This window comes from Salvelinus sp. IW2-2015, unplaced genomic scaffold, assembly GCF_002910315.2.
Source record: "Salvelinus sp. IW2-2015 unplaced genomic scaffold, ASM291031v2 Un_scaffold1216, whole genome shotgun sequence".
Lineage (NCBI taxonomy): Eukaryota > Metazoa > Chordata > Actinopteri > Salmoniformes > Salmonidae > Salvelinus > Salvelinus sp. IW2-2015.
In genome coordinates, this window is record NW_019942783.1 from 14,318 (window position 1) to 19,635 (window position 5,318).

A 5,318-nucleotide genomic window follows, 5' to 3' on the forward strand; every position below is an offset into this window, starting at 1 on the left:
TTGTACCCCACAAACCCAGGGGTGTTGGGCACTTGCTGATGGAGACAAATGAGACAAAACACAAATGAGAAATGACACAAACAAGGGGGAGGGACCAAAAAAAATGAAAAGGAGAGTTTTGGGGGTAATGATTTGCATAGCATAGTCATGCGAAAGCAGCCATTTTGAGAAAAAAAAGCAGTGCATAGTCATTGGCTTGTTTCTGTCATAGGAGGATCACAAAATAAAAAGATAGCAAAGGGGGAGGTAAACAGCTGGTAACTGGCCAGTTCTACTTCCATCTATTTATGTTCAAAATGTATAGCAGCATGTGATTTAGATGAAGGGAAAATGTTTGTCTGTGCGCCACATACTTGCAAATGTATTGACAGAACATCCCGAGCTAATATGTCTGTGCGGTCCTGCAGCCCAACAGTACATTACTGAGCTCCTGTTGACTGTATAGAAGACCCACTCCCCTGGCATTGGAAGAAAATGGGAGGACTGGTGTTAGATGGTGTGTGATACTTACAGTTGTGGGGGCTGGGGTGGGGGGAGGTGCATATGATGGCCTTTCTGTGTAAAATAAATGTGAAGACAAAGTTTAGACATACAAAACAAAAAGAGTAAATTAGACTCCCTGTATCAATTAAGCTCTATAATGCAGTTAGCGTTTAACCTGTATCTAAACCTACGTGTCAGTTATATTGGTCCCATGTACTCACTAATAACAGTTTTTACAATACAGGTCACAGATTTCTTTAAACTGGTGAAAATTCTCAACCCATGTCGCTTTTTAGTCTATTTGTACGCTTGAGGTGAATCCGTGCAGTATTTTCATTTGGACCCCTTTCATTTTTTGGGGTTGTCATTTAGCAGACGTTCTTATTCTTAACTAGAGCGACTTACAGGAGCATTAGGGTTAAGTGCCTTGCTTAAGGGCACAGACATATTTTTCACCTAGTCGGCACAGGTATTTTAAACAGAGACTTTAATGGCCCAACGCCCTAAACCGCTAGGCTACCTGCCACTCCAATTCAAAACAAATTGACACACAGTTGAAGTCGGAAGTTTACATACACTTAGGTTGGAGTCATTAAAACTAGTTTTTCAACCACTCCACAAATTTCTTGTTTGCAAACAATAGTTTTTGCAAGTCGGTTAGGACATCTACTTTGTGCATGACACAAGTAATTTGTCCAGCAATTGTTTACAGACAGACTATTTCACAATTCCAGTGGGTCAGAAGTTAACATACAGTAAGTTGACTGTGCCTTTAAACAGCTTGGAAAATTCCAGAAAATTATGTCATGGCTTTAGAAGCTTCTGATAGGCTAGTTGACATCATTTGAGTCAATTGGAGGTGTACCTGTGGATGTATTTAAAGGCCTACCTTCAAACTCAATGCCTCTTTGCTTGACATCACGGGAAAATCAAAAGCAATCAGCCAAGACCTCAGAAAAAATTGTAAACCTTCACAAGTCTGGTTCATCCCTGGGAGCAATTTCCAAACGCCTGAAGGTACCACGTTCATCTGTACAAACAATAGTACGCAAGTATAAACACCATGGGACCACGCAGCCGTCATACCGCTCAGGAAGGAGACGCGTTTTGTCTCCTAGAGATGAACGTACTTTGGTGTGAAAAGTGCAAATCAATCCCCGAACAACAGCAAAGGACCTTGTGAAGATGGAGGAAACAGGTACAAAAGTATCTATATCCACAGTAAAACGAGTCCTATATCGACATAACCTGAAAGGCCGCTCAGCAAGGAAGAAGCCACTGCTCCAAAACTGGCATAAAGAAGCCAGACTACGGTTTGCAACTGCACATGGGGACAAAGATAGTACCTTTTGGAGAAATGTCCTCTGGTCTGATGAAACAAAAATAGAACTGTTTGGCCATAATGACCATCGTTATGTTTGGAGGAAAAAGGGGGATGCTTGCAAGCCAAAGAACACCATCCCAACCCTGAAGCACTGGGGTGGCAGCATCATGTTGTGGGGGTGCTTTGCTGCAGGAGGGTTGGTGCACTTTACAAAAGAGATGTCATCATGAGGGAGGAAAATTATGTGGATATATTGAAGCAACAGCTAAAGACATCAGTCAGGAAGTTAAAGCTTGGTCGCAAATGGGTCTTCCAAATGGACAATGACCCCAAGAATAATTCCAAAGTTTTGGCAAAATGGCTTAAGGACAAAGTCAAAGTACTGGAATGGCCATCACAAAGCCCTGACCTCAATCCCATAGAAAATTTGTGGACAGAACTGAAAAAGTGTGTGCGAGCAAGGAGGCCTACAAACCTGACTCAGTTACACCAGCTCTGTCAGGAGGAATGGGCCAAAATTCACCCAATTTATTGTGGGAAGCTTGTGGAAGGCTTCCCAAAACATTTGACCCAAGTTAAACAATTTAAAGACAATGTTACCAAATACTAATTGAGTGTGTGTAAACTTCTGATCCACTAGGAATGTGATGAAAGAAATAAAAGCTTAAATAAATCACTATTATTCTGACATTTCACATTAAAATAAAGTGGTGATCCTAACTGACCTAAAACAGGGAATTTTTACTAGGATTAAATGTCATAAATTGTGAAAAACTGAGTATAAATGTATTTGGCTAAGGTGTATGTAAACTTCCGACTTCAACTGTAAATATCTACTTACTTGACATCTTGGCTGAGGGATTGTGGATTTCAAGCTATTCTCGTCATTGGTGCTGTAATAAAAACATTGAGCTTGTTATAGGAAAATAATAATAATAACAATGCCAAAAATGGCTAGTGCTGCCCAGTGCAAGACATTGAAAGATTATGGCATCTGGGAAACAAGACAGTAGGATTCACACTGTTGTTGGCTCATTAATTCAATGTAACCAGTAGGCTGCATACAAAACATGGTGTAATTTCCATAAAATACGAAATAAACTAATTTAAAGCACGTTCTATACTGACAGACTAGCTCTCGTCCACGCTGGCAGATCCGACTCAAACTCATGGACCGGACCTAGTTTGGCGGTATAGAAAATGCAAAAAAAACGCATACATAAACGCGTATACATACGCGCATACATAAACGTTCTCCAGAACCCTAGCAACATCTTTACTTTCATAAATTAATAAAGTATAGTTTAGCTAGTCATAAACGCAGAGCCTCTAGCAAATGGGAGGAGGCGGTAGACCCCACGTTGGTTGAAACCGGCCTATCAAACTTATTTTGTTTATGTCAATTTCGTCAGGCGTTTAACACTTAGATTGATTTACTAACCAATTGCAATTAGTAATTGACTTGAGACAGATGCAAATACAAGATACCAGTGTGTGAGAATCTAGCCGACAATGCTAATGTGATGACGCAATGGTTGGAAAATGTCGAGAAGTTTAAAGCCTTTTCCATATGAAAGGTTTTCAGCGGTTACATTCGCCCACATTTGGTTCCATGTTAATTACAATTCCGACGCTGTGTTTTAACTTTCAGATAAAGTCAATAGCCACTCCTTCAAACCAATTTTCTAAACATATGTTGATATACCCCTTACCGTTCATATCAGTGAGAAATAAACTATACAAATACAAATTAAACACTTAGAGTATTGCACAGAAGTTGTGTTTCTCCAGTTGAAGAACTACACTTCCTCCCCACTGTTGCATACACAGCCAGGTGTTCGAAGCAAGCTAGATAGCTCATTAGCACAGGTGGTCGCCTATGTTTTCTGTCTGGCTTCCGTAAACAAGAGCTAGATATGGCCTTGTGGGAACACCAACTCTCTAAAAAAAATGTGTAGTAATTTAACCTTTAGTTCTTTCAATTACTTCTCGCTGATATGATACGTTCCTTAAGTTTCCAAAAACGTATCGCAAGCGATGCGTGTTAATGTTCAGAGCAGGCGTCGGGGCTCTTAACAAAACCTCCCCTGGTCAGGAGATATCGTTCATGGGCGCTAAAGCAGTTAGCTAGCGAACGTTAGCTAAGCCTTGCTTGCAAGTAAATGCTGATTTTATTTAGTTTGAATGTAAATACAATTCTATTCAGTTGTGAAATGATCTCCATCTGACCTTTTCAAAAAGTAAAATGCAAAACTATCGAAAGAATATACACTTGAAAATGAACTCACACCGACCTCCTTTCTTTGTTCCTTCAAAATCGCGTCTGTTATTTTTTTCGCTGGTAAATAACTGCGGATCAAAACACGATTTCGTAGAACACGCCGTCTACTGTTTCGGAGAGGAACCGCTTATTTGCACCCAGTGAGTTAATATGCTTTGTCTTTGCTTACCGCTAGGTGGCTGCAGAACACCGCCACTGATTTTATGCAGACTGCGTTTAGGTATTGCATGGCTGCACCCCTTGGTCATGGCTTGAGCAAAGATAAAACAAAACTGATCTTGGGCCAGCTCTCCATCCCGTACCGTTATTGTTGAAGTTTAAGCAGACAGATACCTGATCCCGATTGTCCTCCCCTCCTCAAGATGTTTCAGCTCTTGTCTTTCTTACACTTCTGTGCACACATAACACATAAAAAGGGTATGTTTGAGATTCAAGCTCCATTTTAGTTATTTAGCCTTTATAAAGCCCTGTAACTTAGTAAAGTACAGTTTCAGTTCACTTGTATAACACCACCACTTCTTGACCAGATTGAGGGCGAGATGTGTGGTAGTATGTCCCCAGAGCTTCCATGTTGCTGTGAGTGACCTGGATATGTATTAGTCTTCTCCGTTTTATTCAAAGGATTGCTGCTAGAGTGCATCCCCAGAAAGAAGCAGACAGGACTGTGAGGTAAGCCCTAATAATGAAGGGGAACTTTTCTCCTGAATACCAGACATCTAGGCTAAACCTCTTGTGTGTATGTTGCCCAACACCAAGGCGCAAAATGTCCCCATGAGTGTTTACTTATGTCTTTTTACATTCTTACTGTCCTGTGAGCTTAATGAAGATGTAATATGTATGAGTGCTATATTCTGTTTCTGCTCAAGGTTTGAATGGTGCCACTTGTGTGCGTGATGAGTCTGTGGAAGAGGGTGAACTGGGATTTGTCTCCACTTGACATGGTTGACAACAGAGACAGATGGATGCTGTCAGATGTTGAAAAATGTATATCCAATATGGAGTGTCCTTCCCACTCCCACTTCTCCATTCTGGCTAGACTGCATTGAGAGAATGTGCTGTTCTTGCTCTGTCTGTACTTTTACAAACTGCTCCAAATGGAAACGTCCCCCAAGTAACATCGCAGAGAGCAGAATGCAACACTTTTTTCAATGATTCTGTGCTTATTTTTCAAGCCAGCAGCTGCATCATTTATTTTCAGTCAATCATGAAACCACCAATATCCTTCAGGAT

General features: G+C 40.8%; 1 long non-coding RNA gene across 1 annotated transcript; it reads right to left on the reverse strand.

Annotated features, from left to right (window-relative positions):
* LOC112070095 (uncharacterized) lies at window positions 1-4,201 on the reverse strand. Its single transcript, XR_002893840.2, has 4 exons — window positions 4,096-4,201; window positions 2,649-2,700; window positions 512-555; window positions 1-35 (listed from the first exon to the last, which is right to left on the reverse strand). It is a non-coding gene; the product is annotated as an uncharacterized lncRNA (long non-coding RNA).
* Window positions 4,202-5,318: the final 1,117 nt, after the last annotated feature.